This window comes from Cibotium barometz, chromosome 34, assembly GCF_041138505.1.
Source record: "Cibotium barometz isolate CiBa-2024 chromosome 34, ASM4113850v1, whole genome shotgun sequence".
Taxonomy (NCBI): domain Eukaryota; kingdom Viridiplantae; phylum Streptophyta; class Polypodiopsida; order Cyatheales; family Cibotiaceae; genus Cibotium; species Cibotium barometz.
Window position 1 is genome coordinate 47,177,316 of NC_141079.1, and position 15,221 is coordinate 47,192,536.

A 15,221-nucleotide genomic window follows, 5' to 3' on the forward strand; every position below is an offset into this window, starting at 1 on the left:
CAAAAAAGTGTGTGTTTGTTGGCTATGCACAGGATCGCAAGGCATGTAAATGTTACAATCCACAAACCAGGCAAGTGGTTATCTCACGAGATGTGGTGTTTGATGAACTTGCTAGTTGGTACAAAGCAAAGGATGAGGGTGTCATTGATTCCCTTGATGCTGATGTGTATGTGAACTTGCCACAAGCAAGTTCTATTTCTATGTCTAGGCCAGCAGAGTCTGAGAGTAGCACTATACGTCCATGGTCAGGATGCTTGAGACATGAGAGTGTGAGCACTGGAGTAGTGCTATGGATAAAGGGAAAAAGAAGGTTGAAGGAATTGACATTATAGGTTATGAGTCATCAAGTTCAGAGAGTTTGGATGAGGAACTTGGCATACCAGTTTTACGCAAGGTAGGATAGATATGTGCCTCCACATGCTAGAGTGACAGGTGTTCAGAGTGATCCACATGCATTGCAAAGATCCCAAAGGGTCAGGTATCCAGTTGACAGGTTGACATATCGTGATTTTGCTATGCATTATGCATATATGACCTCTTTGGTGAAGCATGTGGAACCTACATGCTATACAGAAGATATTGGGAAGCATGTATGGGAGAAGGCAATGGATGTTGAGATGGACGCTTTGGTTCATAATGAAACATGGGATTTGGTTGCCTTACCCCACAAGGCAAAAATGTTATTGGTTGCAAATGGGTTTACAAGGTGAAATTCAAGTCAGATGCTTCCATTGAGCGCCATAAAGCACAATTGGTAGCTAAGGGTTATGCACAAACCCAAGGCTTGGACTATGATAAAACATTTAATCCAGTTGCAAAGATGGGAACAGTGAGAGTAGTCATTGCTATGGCTGTAGCAAATGGTTGGGAAACGCATCAAATGGATGTGAAAAATGCATTTCTAAATGGTGATCTACAAGAGAAAGTTTATATGGCACAGCCAGAAGGATATGTACACCCGAGGTATCCCGCTCATGTATGTAGATTAAAGAAAGCATTATATGGTTTGAAGCAAGCACCTCGTGCCTGGAGTGATAAGATAAGCCGATATCTTATTTCCCTTGGATTTCAGGTTTCTTCAGCAGACTCTTCACTCTATGTGAAGAAAATGTTGAGATATCGAGCTCGTCTAGTGAGGCAGTGGCCACTGATGACCCGCCTGGGGGATAGGCCCCACACTTACACCACTGGCATGGTTGGTGAGATCTTGGGTGATATGCGGCCAGTGGGATGACAGGCTGTGTAACAGCCATTCTAGAGACTGGCATAGTTATAGCGCCAGCTTATTTAGTCGGGTTCACACTATAGAAAACCCGTGTATGTATTGGTTGAGTACCTTTCATATTATGTGTACTCTTATTCTTGTATATGGTGTGTTGAGTGTTGAGTAGAGAAGAAGAAGATTTTCAGCCTCTCACCTTATGTGTTCTCTATTAGGGTTTTGTAAGTGTGTGTGTGTGTGCTTGCAAGAGCTCAAGCTCTCTTCCCCCCTGCATCTTTTCATGGTATCAGAGCTTGGTTCGTGCTAAGGGCTGAGCTGCAAGCAAGAGAACCACAGGAAGCGGTACGAGGGTAAGAGCTTCAACTACTCTTCCCTCTTGTGTTGGTGACTACACCCTTGTCAGGAGCTCTACGGGAGGCACCGGCAAACGGTCTCTGATTGAGGAGATTTCTTCGCGGGAGTAAAGCTATAGGGCAACTATATAGTCCTATCAGACTAAGTCCTATCGGATTGTGTTTTTCGGGCCGAAAACGCGTTTCGGGCGCGTCTGGACCTCTGTTTTTCAGAAAGCAAGCGATTTCGAGCACTGCGGGTAAGTCATCGATTCTCTACACAACTCTGTTTTAAGAACGGCAGGAAGACAGATTGACTGTGCAGACACTGTGGGTGCTGCAAAGAGGTCTATAGTTGCCATTGGGTGTATGTATGCACATTGAAGTCACTGGTTGTGACATTTGAGAGTACTATAGTACCGCTGTGCAGAAAATACAGCAGTTTGTGCAGAAAAACCAGAGTGCAGTTTCTGGTAAAATTGTGTGTTTGGCAAGATGTCAAATGATGGGATAACTCAGATTGTGGCTGAGAAGCTTGATAAGAATAACTTCCATGCTTGGAGGCTCAGGTTGACGAATTTCCTGATGGGAAAAGGCTATTGGGACTACATAGAAGGTGAGCATGAAGAGGCACCAAAGATACCGGATATAAATTCGACTGCTGCAGATGTGAAAGAGTTTAAAGACTGGAACCAAGGAGCCAGGAAGGTTATGTATTGGCTCTCCATTAGTATACAGGACACCATGATTGGGCACATTCAGGATGCCAAGTCCCCCAAGGAGACGTGGGACACCTTGGTAAAGCTCTATGAAACAAATACCAAGGCATGTAAGATACAGTTGAAGAATGAACTTCATACTGTGGAGAAAAAGAGCATGTCTGTGAATGACTATGCGTTGAAGATAAAGGGTATTGTGGAATCCCTTGCATCTATTGGTGTGTCAGTAGATGATGATGACAAGGTGGAAGTCTATCTACGTGGTCTCGGGCCACAATACAAGGCATTCATCAAGACGTCTATTCAGACTCGGGAAAACATTCCCAACTTTACAGATTTGGTGTCTATGCTGATTATCGAAGAGAAGAACTTGGGTGAAGACCAACAGTCTTCACAAAGCAAAAATAGTTCAGAGCAACAGGCCTTCTACACGAGTTCAGGAAGAGGACGAGGTAGAGGAGGCCGTGGACGCGGTCAAGGAGGTGGTCGAACAGGTAATTAGAATTATGGCCAGCAGTAGCAGCAGCAACAACAGTCCCAGAATCAACAACAACAACAACACGCAGGTGGAAGAGGCAAATTCAGAGGCAGGGGGAGTCAAAGAGGCCGTGGAAATTGGCAAAGGCAATATAATGATGCACGTGAATGCTATTATTGTGGTAAGCCTGGACATGTGCAGTCAGAATGTTATAAGAAGCAGGCTGACATGCAAAATGGGAAAGTGCAGCAAAACAACTATGCATCCTCAAGCAGAAATAATGAGGATAATGAAAGGTTGTTTGTTATGCAGCATGTCGTGAATGCCATGTCTGAAAATGTTGATGCAGCACAAAAAGATAATGTATGGTATGTGGATTCAGGCGCTTCAAACCACATGACGAGTCATGGGGAGTGGTTCAAGGAGATGAAAAACCCAGAAAGACCAGGTTTTATGGAAACAGGGGATGACACTGCTCATCCAATTTCCCACGTTGGAGATGTGCCGTTGTCTATGCAGGATGGCAAAGTGAAGTACCTTGCAGATGTACTTCATGTACCGAATATAACAAAAAATCTGGTTTCAGTTGGCCAGATGATTGAGCAGGGTTTGCAGGTTCGGTTTAACCCTGATGGGTGTTATGTTGAAGATTTCAAAGACAAGTGCAAGTTGGTTGCAAAAGGCAACAGAGTGGGAAGAATGTTTACATTGAATGTAGACATGCCTGAAATGAGTGCTGTGATGTTTGCAAATGGTTCAGGAGTTGTTGCAGACACAGACATATGGCATAAAAGAATTGGACATGTAAATGTGCAGAGATTGAAGTCTATGCAGACAAAAGGAATTGTGACAGGGCTGCCAAAATTTAAAGTGGAAGGTATGCATAAAATCTGTGAAGCATGCCAATTTGGGAAGCAAACAAAGCATGTGTTTCCACGTAACAGATATGTGAGCAGAAATGCACTAGATGTTGTGCATTCAGATGTATGGGGTCCTACGAAGACCATATCTATGGGAGGCTGCAAGTATTATGTGACTTTCATTGATGATGACCACACAAGGAAAGTGTGAGTATATTTCATGAAAGAGAAGAGTGAGGTGTTCACTCACTTTCAGAATTTCAGAGTTTTGGTTGAAAAGCAAACAGGAAAATATGTCAAGTGCCTAAGGTCAGATGGAGGGGGAGAATACTTCTCCAATGAGTTCTCTGAATTTTTGAAGAAGAATGGTATTCGGAGATAGTTCACATGCAGATACACTCCGCAGCAAAATGGAGTTGCTGAGCGGAAAAACAGGCACATTGCTGAGATTGCGCGAGCATTGATGGAAGAGAAGAATATGCCGCATTGCTATTGGGCTGAGGCTGTTTCTACAGCAGTATACATCATGAACAGGACTCCAACTGCAGCCATACATGATGTAACTCCACCAGAGGAGAGGTTTACTGGTAGAAAACCAGATTTGTCTCATCTGAAAGTCTTTGGATGCATTGCATATGTGCATGTGCCAGATGAGCTGAGAACGAAGTTAGACCTGAAAGCTGAAAAATGTGTGTTTATTGGATATTCCCTTGAGCAAAAGGGATACAGGTGTTATAACCCTACTACACGTGAGCTGAGGGTAAGCAAGGATGTTGTGTTTGATGAGATGAGCAGCTGGTATGTTGCTGAAAAAGAAGCTATTGGGGCTGATGTGAGTGGAAGTGTGGTTGCACAGAATGGAGGTTAGCAATCACAGTCTTTGAGTGGACCAGGAGAGTCCTCATCTAGTGGGTCTATTGATAGACCATGGAGTGGCAGGCTGTGTCATAATACCAGTCCTGCAAATGTGATTAGTACATCACGTAAAGGAAAAGAGAAAGTGGTTGAGCCCCTTAGTATGCCTGACATTTCTGCAGGGCATTCTCATGTTGATGGAGAGTCTAGTGGCTCAGATATGAGCCTTGATGAGGAGCTTGGGATCCCAGCTATGAGAACACCTGGTGTAAAGAAGGCTATGAAAGCCATGAATGAAAAGCTGCGAAGATCTGGGAGAGTGAGAAATCCTGTGCAGAGATTTACCTATGATGGTTATGTGGCACATCACTATGCATATATGGCAAAGGTTGTGCAGGTTGTTGAGCCCACATGCATTGATGAGGCTGTTGGAAATGTGTGTTGGGAGAAAGCTATGGATGAGGAGATGGATGCACTATATGGAAATGAAACTTGGGATTTAGTGCAATTGCCTCTGAAGGCAAGAAAGCCATTGGATGCAAGTGGGTGTACAAAGTTAAACATAACAGTGATGGAAGCATAAACAGGTACAAGGCTAGATTGGTAGCCAAAGGATATGCGCAGACATATGGGATTGATTATGAGGAAACTTTCAGCCCAGTTGCCAAGATGGCAACGGTGAGAGTTGTGATAGCAGTGGCTGCGTCAAAGCAATGGTCTTTACATCAGATGGATGTAAAGAATGCATTCTTGCATGGGGATTTTCAAGAAGAGGTGTATATGTTGCAGCCACCTGGTTATGAGGATGTGGGTCACCCCGAGCATGTTTGCAGGTTGAAGAAAGCCTTGTATGGCTTAAAGCAAGCACCAAGAGCATGGTCTGACAAGATTTCTGAATATCTTGTCACTATTGGCTTTCATGTAGCCAATGCAGATTTCTCATTGTATGTGAGACATGGTGATAGAGGAGTTGTGCTTGTTGTCATCTATGTAGATGACTTGATCATTACGGGGGACCATGATGCAGAGATCTTTGATGTAAAGATCTTGCTTAGACAGAAGTTTGAGATGAAGGATCTGGGGGAGCTCAGATATTTCTTGGGCATTGAGGTGATTAGGTCACCACATGGTATTGGATTACTGCAGAGACAGTATGGCTTGGACATGTTGTCCAAGTATGGTATGACAGGCTGTAAGCCTATTTCTGTGCCATTGGATCAGAATGGCAAGTTGAGTGCAGATTCAGGAGAGATCTTGGAGGATCCTACTATGTATAGGCGCATAGTAGGAAGCTTGATCTATATGACGATCACCAGACCAGATTTGAGCTATGCTGTTGGGTTGGTGAGTCAGTTTATGCAGGTTCCACGGAAACCGCATTTGGATGCAGTGAGATGCATACTGAGGTATGTGAAGTCTACTTTGCATTGTGGACTATTCTATGAGACTGGGACAGAGATATGTGTACATGGGTACACAGATGCTGATTGGGTTGGTAGTATCTCAGACAGAAGATCTACCAGTGGCTTCATGTTTTCTTTGGGGAGTGCTGCTGTGACTTGGAGCAGCAAGAAGCAGCCTACGGTTGCTCTATCGAGTATAGAGGCCGAGTACAGAGGAGCTTCTATGGCAGCATGTGAGGTAGCTTGGTTAAGAAAGCTACTTGCAGATTTGGGTCTATCAGTGGATAGACAAGTTGTCATTTTTTGTGACAACATTAGCAGTATACAGTTGGCCAGGAACCCAGTCTTTCATGCTCGTACGAAGCATATAGAGGTCCACTACCACTTCATCAGAGAGAAGGTCTTAGCAGGAGACCTTGACCTTGTTTATGTCAGCATAGAGGATCAGGTAGCTGACATCTTCACCAAAGCATTGGGTACAGAGAAGCTCCGCAGATTCAGGGCTTCGCTTGGTGTACATGAGATGGAGTTGAGCTCGAGGGGGAGTGTTGAGATATCGAGCTCATCTAGTGAGGCGGTGGCCACTGATGACCCGCCTGGGGGATCGGCCCCACACTTACACCACTGGCATGGTTGGTGAGATCTTGGGTGATATGCGGCCAGTGGGATGACAGGCTGTGTAACAGCCATTCTAGAGACTGGCATAGTTATAGCGCCAGCTTATGTAGTCGGGTTCACACTATAGAGAACCCGTGTATGTATTGGTTGAGTACCTTTCATATTATGTGTACTCTTATTCTTGTATATGGTGTGTTGAGTGTTGAGTAAAGAAGAAGAAGATTTTCAGCCTCTCACCTTGTGTGTTCTCTATTAGGGTTTTGTGAGTGTGTGTGTGTGCTTGCAAGAGCTCAAGCTCTCTTCCCCCCTGCATCTTTTCAGAAAACAGATCATAGGATTGTCTTACTTGTCATCTATGTGGATGACTTGATTGTCACACGAGATCATGCTACAGATGTTATGCATGTCAAGAAGGCATTGAGTAGGCAGTTTGACATGAAAGACTTGGGTGAATTGAGATATTTTCTTGGGATTGAAGTGATCAAAGACCATGCAGGTACATGGTTATTGCAACGCCAATATGCATTGGATATGTTGGCAAAATATGGGATGACAGGGTGTAAGCGAATGAGTACACCTTTGGAGCAGAATGTAAATCTGCGGGCTGATTTTGGTGAGGAGTTGCATGATCCATCTATGTATAGAAAGATGGTTGGCAGTCTTATTTACATGACTATCACATGCCCGAATCTCAGTTATGCTGTGGGGCTAGTAAGCCAATTTATGCAAAGCCCCAGAAAACCTCATTTGGATGCAGTGAGACACATTATGTAATATGTAAAGACCACTGCACATTATGGTCTTCTTTATGAGCATGGTAAAGGCTTGGATGTACATGGCTACACAGACGCAGATTGGGCAGGTAGCTCGTATGACAAGAGGTCTACTAGTGGTTATGCCTTCACATTTGGAAGCGCAGTGGTGAGTTGGAGTAGCAAAGAAGCAACCTACTGTTGCTTTATCTAGTACAGAGGCTGAATACAGGGGTGCAGCCATTGCTACATGTGAAGGAGTATGGTTAAAGAGTCTCTTGGCTGATTTGGGTGGGCCTATTTGATGGCAAGGTTGTCATTCATTGTGACAACATGAGCAGCATACAGTTGGCCAAGAATCTAGTTTTTCATGCGTGGACCAAACACATAGAGGTCCACTATCATTTTGTGAGAGAGAAAGTGCTGGATGGTACAGTGGATTTGTAGTATGTGTGAAGAGCAGGTGGCTGACATCTTTACAAAGCCACTTAGCAGGGAGAAGTTTGAGTACTTCTGTAGTACTATGTTGGGAGAGCGTGAGATGAGCTTGAGGGGGAGTGTTGAGAGCTTTGATAGTCCAAGCTCATCTACATCTTCATCTATGGCAGTACATCATGAACTTGAGAGGGGCTGTTGAGATTCAAGCTCGATGTCAGCTTGTGCCAGCTGCACCATGTGCTGGCATGTTAGGTAGTAGCATGTGTGAGACATAAATGACCACGTCCATGTGCTGGCATGTTAGGTAGTAGCATGTGTGAGACATAAATGACCACGTCCAGCTGGTCATAGAGTGTGGACATTAGCTAGGGTTAGTAGTGTGTGGACACAACACATAGTGTGTGTTGTGTATTATGAATTATGGCTTTATCCATTGTGTGAGTTGGGAGATGGCTTCTCTCTATGGTTAGGGTTTGCAATATACATTAGGGTTTGCTCCTATGTGTGTGTCTCCTCTCCCTCTACCTGTTTTCAATCATACCCTTGGCTGCCATAAAGCACACACTCATACGTACATATATGCATGTGCAATTATATAAATGCATTTATATATACATGATGAAGAAATCATCATGTTGGCAAATAAGATCTTTGTATGCATGCCCACCAATTCTATAGCATGTACATATGTACATTGCATGTGGCAATGATCAAAGTGCCATTCACACATAGCTATGCTAAGAGCAATATTTTTATCATGCAATACATAGATATGTATATATATGAGCTATGATGCATACTTCTTCTATGCATTAACCTTCTAGATATTTTTATATATGAGCTATGATGCATATATATACATAGATATGTATATATATGAGCTATGATGTATATATATGAGCTATGATGCATACTTCTTCTATGCATAAACCTTCTAAAAGCATACATCCATGCATACACCCATGCATGAAAGGATGATGTACTCCAGTGATGGCAAGGGTCATGAAGAATGAACAACATGCAACAGCAAAAAGTAAGAGAAGCAGCACCACAACGACAAAACTCAAGTCTCTTCCATGTGGGAGCTCTTGGTAGTAAAGATGGCATGATATCCTCACATCGACTTTTTCCCTCTTTTGAGCCTTATGAATCCACCTGTGTAAATTACATGTTTAGCCAAAAAACATGCCAATGGCATCACCCTTGTAAAGAACATTTCACTCCTTCTCTTTAGCTTTGTCTTCACTACCCTTGGCCCATCACGAGGGCCTAGGGGAGGAAATCTTTTAATCATACTAAATTCTACCTCTATGACCCCCCTTCTTAACTCCCCAACCATGGTTAGGGGCTCAACCCAAGCCTTAACCCATGGCTCCATGGAACTATAAATATCCCCCTCTCTTTCCCCTTCTAGGAACCTCAAGAGCTCAAGTTTTCTTTCTAGGATAGAGCATGCATAAGCCATAACCTCAAGTTCTAGCGTAATCACACCTCAAGCATGCACCATAAGCACACCTTAATGCTCAAGCATATCCCTTTATCCCTTAGGCACCCCTAGTGACAAAACCAAGCATCCAAAATTCTTGTGTATCTTGCATCTCACGGAGCATCCACCAAAAGCTCACTCCCACATAATGTAAGCACTCTAATTCAATCCCACCCTCATTTGTACTCATGGACTCTTAAGAGGATTTAGTAGGATGAGAATAAATACCATGGCAATCTTGCACTTAGCACCATATTTTGTTTAATCATTCCATGCACTTTCACACTCTCTCTCCCCACCACGATAACCTTTGTACATAAGGTTCTCTTTTAATAGATCACTCCTTTCCTTTTCATGGCTCTCATGTGTTAATAGCACTTTTCTTGAGAGGGTTTTGGTTTGTGTAATTCAGTTAATGTTCATTTGGGTCATGATCCACTCTATTATTCATTATTTCTCATTATGAATGATCACATCTTTATGAGGGTGTCCTAGCCCACCGTAGTTTAGCTAGGTGGTGCCCCCCTTCTCCATAGTTGCTAGGGAGGCCCTTTTTTTCCTAGTAGCCCTTAGAGAGTCAGGAAGGTGGTTGGGGTGTAGAGGCCATCTTGTCCAATTTTTTTCCCCTCATTAAGAGGCTATAGATAAAAGAAGTTTATCTAGAGAATTTCCACACTATAACTTCTAGTGAATTTAGAAAATGAGATTGTCTTTGAATGTTGAGGTCAGCATGCTAAGTGATGTAAGCAAAGCAACAATCCCGAGCCCAAATTATCCCATAAGATAATATATGTGAGGGATCACTAGCGTCCCATACATACCTTACCAATTTGAAACTCCCTAGTATGCCGTCTAGGAAATATGAATAAAATCCTGTATAAAACGAATAAGATGGCCTTATCCCAGACTTTCACATACTAAAACCTATCTCTATATACCTGAGACTACATCAAGGAATAACTCTTTTTGAGTACATCATTAAAAAAGAAATTGAATTATTGGTGCCTTTCTAATGATAACTATCCACAACACAATAAAGTTAGGGTAGAAAAATAACTCACCTAGATATATAAGCAACTAGGTATCCAAGTTGGAATATGTACAAAAGTACAAGGAACATAGTCCCAAAATTATGTGCAAAAAACGAAGGCAAATGCTACCCTCAAAGCACATGAAATTATCCAAAAGCATAGAAGCTCCTCGAATCCATGAAAAGCATAGTTGATCATAAAAACCAATGCATGCTATCTAATGGTCATTAATCATGCCAAAAGAAGCATTAAAATTGGTGGCCAACTCATCAATCTGGAGTATATGAACATAGTGTCATTCAAACAAAACTTCAAAGTAAGCAAGTGAAACATATGTGTGTAGCACTCAATAAAAAACCCCTAGACATAAGTTATCTAGGCAGAACACCTGATGAGTCCAAATAAAACTTAGAAAACATCCAATAAAATCCACCAAAACAAACAGATCAACTACCCCATGATAGAATTTGTCTTAGGCTTAGGAAATTAAGCATAAACCACACTTAAATAAGTGCAAAATAAATTATCATGGAAAAGTGTCAAAGGTGAAACACACTTTGAACTCAAATTCTAGCCATGTCCAAAAAGAATGGTTAAACAATGGCGAAAAATCATGAAAACATCGTTTAGAATTAATCCAAAGATAAATAACTATTAATACGAGGTATAATCATATTAATAATATACAAATAACCCGCATCTATCTAATGTCAACACGTGAAAACGTACTTCAATATTAAATAACCCTAAAAAATATTAAATTCTTGAGAAAAAGAATTATCATGATTTTTTAAAAAATTTTTCCTAATTTTATAGGGCCTCAAAATACGATAATTTTGAATTCCTCCAAACCCATCTTATGGCATTCCAAACCTATATTTTTCCAAAAAAAAGCAATTTAATTTGCCAAAATACCATTAATATTTTATAAATACCAATTTTTTAAGATTTTTAAAAATAATTTCTAGAATATTCCTAATTTCTCCTGAGAATCCCATCGTTCTATGAAATTTCAAATTCCGCCCAAATCCAATGAAAATTTATAATTTTAATGGATTTTTCAAATTTTTGGGTCAAAAAATATATTTTTAAAGGAATTTGAATGGTCACGGGTGCCCGAATGGACATACCACATGCCAAACACCAAGCCCACATTTTCCAAAAATTTAAAATAACCTTTGTTTAATTTTTCACTAATTTTTAGGATTTTTTTTGAAATTTTTAATTTACCCCGAATGCATTTAGAATACGAACGGTCAAAAAGTTTCGGAATCCCAACGGTTTTTCCGAAATATGGAAAGCCAATAGTTTCGGGAAAATGAAAAGATTAAAAAAAATCAGAATGTGAAAGGTCAAAAGTTTCCGGAATCCAAAAGGTCAAAAGATTTTGTGAAATTCGGAAAGCCAAAAGGTTTCTCGGAAGACGAAAAGCCAAAAGGCACTAAGAAAAAAATTCCAAAATTTTCAGAGAATTTTCTTTTCTCAGATTTTAAATTTTCTCCCTTTTTTAGGCTTTCTCTCCAAGCTTAATTTTTGAAAAAATTTCAAAAGCTTAAAAAAAACAAACCTTAATAAGCTTTAATAAAAGCTTATGAAAAAAGAAATTTAGGAGGGGGGGCAATTTTCGCATGGTGGAGAGGGAGAGGTCCCTCTCCTCTCCTCACTCCTCCCCGTCTTCACATTCAATCCTACTCTCACACCACTTCTTCCTTCTCTCTTCTCTCTGTTAACTGAGAGGGAGATTAGCATTTCATTAACTTTAATTAAACTTTTATAATCATAATTATATTTTAATTATGATTAAGCTTAATCAAATGTGCCTAGCAAGAGGCATTCACAACGCGGGAGAGAGAAATAGAAAGAATCTCCGAATTTTGGGGAAGAGAAAAACTTTACGTGCATAGGAGAGAACCTAATGCATCAATTGACTGCCCCACACTGCTTTTCAGCAAAAAATTGGCACAAAATCGAAAACATACCCGCGGAAAACTCGCAAAATGCATTAAAAATACATTTTTAACCATAAAAATGCTTAAACAATTTCTATAAAATTAGAAAAAATTTTCTAAAAATTCTAGAAATTTAGAAAATCCATTCTACCAAAAATATTCACAATAAAATATGTGGTATTTTTGTAAAAATTTTCATTAATGCTTATTTTAAACTATAAAAAATAGGAAAAAATAGCATTTAAACTCATAGAATTCCCCCGCAACGTCGATTCATCCATTGAATAGTAGTAACATGCGTTCAAATTGCCATATCGATGATCCACGTGCAAATCATCAACACAAATCAACAAAATAACATTTTTATTTAGTAAATATTAAAATTTACTTCAAAAAATGCTAAAAATTACAATAAGAAAGAAAAAATAACAACAATAATTAACTAGAGATTGCTTTGATACCACTGTTAAAACCCTAAGATCTCTCTAGATAATTGTTCTGCATAAACATGCATAAATCAAGCATAAACTCATCCACCCCCGAACCGCCCAACCGACCACCCCCGAACCGCCCAAGGGATACACACATGAATTATAATGAAGTACATCACACCTTTACCTTGATGTCCCGTACCATCAAGAGGTATAACTCCAATCCAGTAGCATGTAGCTATAGTATGAAATGGTAGGTGAGTAGTTATGATCCTCTACACAAGAGAACATAACATAACCTAGCCTCAAGATAACATCAAGAGACCATAGCCTAAGCCTCCAAGTCCCCCAAGCCTCCCTTGTGAGTGTGCCCCATGCCCCTATTATATAGGAGGGCCCTCAAGTGACTCTTGACTCTCCATTTCCCATATGTGACCCTTGGATGCCTGACCCTAACCTTAACCCTTAAGGTTAGTCCTAACCCATGCTCCACTAGAGCTTGTTCCCATGCTCCCATGCTCACAAGCCTAATGTGGGTTAGCCTCCTAGTATATGCACACATAATGTGCATATAACACTCACCACAATGAATGCATACCCACCAGGGAACCATAATCTCTATCAATTGGACCCACTGGACATGTTTTTCTCAATTTTTCTTTCCATTGTGTTTCATTGCATAGTTTTGTCTAATCGAGTATAGTGTCTAGACATAACCATCAGACTTTTGATCCATCCTAAACATTGCAGAACCCAGAGGAGATGGCGGAAGCTCAAACACAATATAGCCATTATAGTGTCGTGGCAACTCTGAAACCTGCTCTATAGTGGTGGCACTCAAGAAAGCAACATGTAATGAACTATTAATAACTGGAAGCTTTTCAAGCAAGCTAATCACACTCATAGTGTCCCTCGATCTGGAAGAAGGTGTAGCCTCCTATTTTGTTACTATAGTGAACACACCACCATACTTTGGCTCCACCTTGAATCTGAATTCTCTGGCTTCCAGCTCAAGTGGACGATGAATGATCCCTACATCTTGAAGTCTTGTATCCTCTTGGAGGACAATGTCGCTACTTTGCAAACCAAAGAAATCAGTGAGTTATAGCAGTGAAACCTCACAAACAGCAGTGTCGTATCTGATTTCCAAAGTTTGAGCACCATGGTTGATAACAAGGAAGGATGGCATGGTGAGCTGAGCAATGAGAAATCCAAAAAGATGAGGAATGGCAGGGAGACAGAGAAGAGCAATGCTAAGGCAAGGATGGCTAGGAGAAAGAAACATAATGAAGAGCAACCAAGAAAGAGAGATGATGTCCAGAAGTGCTGATATGGCATAGTCCAACTTGAACATCGCAAAGGGATATGGTGGCCAAATAATGACAACAAACTCCATATTCTTAATTGAATGCTCAATCAAGAAGTGGCGGCTATCTGTTTCACATATAATTTGCAAGCATAAACAATTATGTTTTAGTATGCGCCATCTACTAATGTAGTGAGGGTTCTGAGGAGATTGTGCTCCATAACGTTTTTTGATTCTGCAAGTCATGGAATATTTAAGTGGACGAGAAATAGTTTTCTCAACCCCTCAACAAGGGATAGAATGGTTTTGCCATTTATGGCCCGTTAATTGCCATTTATGGTGACTATACTAAATGGATTACTGTGGATCATGATTAATTGCCATTTATGGCTTGTTAATTACCATTTATGACCCGTTAATTGCCACTAACCAATATAAATCACATCAGATTAGTAGTTAGTATTCAGTTTAGTTTAGTAGTATTCTTTAGTCTAGATTAGTAGTTAGTAATTAGTCTTCAATTTAGTTTAGTAGTAGTAATTGCCATTTATGGCCTGTTAATTACCATTTATGACTCGTTAATTGCCACTAACCAATATAAATCACATCGGATTAGTAGTTAGTATTCAGTTTAGTTTCGTAGTATTCTTTAGTCTAGATTAGTAGTTAGTAATTAGTCTTTAGTTTAGTTTAGTAGAAGTCTTTAGTCTAGATTAGTAGTTAGTAATTAGTCTTCAGTTTAGTTTAGTAGTAGTCTTTAGTCTAGATTAGTAGTCTCGATTAGTAGTTTAGTTTTAGTTCTAGTTTAGTTAGTATTTAATCTTAAGTTAGTCTTCAAACTAGATTAGTAGTCTTAGTTTAGTAGTTTAGTTTTAGTTCTAGTTTAGCTAGTCTTTGATCATGAGTTAGTCTTTAGTTTAGTTAGTCTTCTACATAGATTAGTAGTCTCAGTTAGTAGGTTAGTCTTTTCTCCTCCCTCCTCTTACTCCCTCCCAACGTCCTATTCACTCAAACCCTAAACCCTTACTCCTGCACTCTCCATCTCCTCCACTCCTCCCCATCTCGTCCCTCACCCCTCCCCTAGACCTCCACTCCACTCCACATCGCAGCAGCGCCGGGGCAGTAGATCGGGGTCGCACTAGTGCCGGGTCGCACAGTAGATCGGGGTCGCTGCACATCGAGCGTTGGCCAGGTCGTCCTCCAAGTTAGTCCTCATCTAATGTGCAAAACAAAAGGGCAGAGATGCATAGTCTCTCAATGCTTTGAAGTACCATAAAAAATGAGCAAAGGGGGCTCCCGGGAGCCCCCTTTGCTCATTTTTTATGGCACTTCAAAGCATTG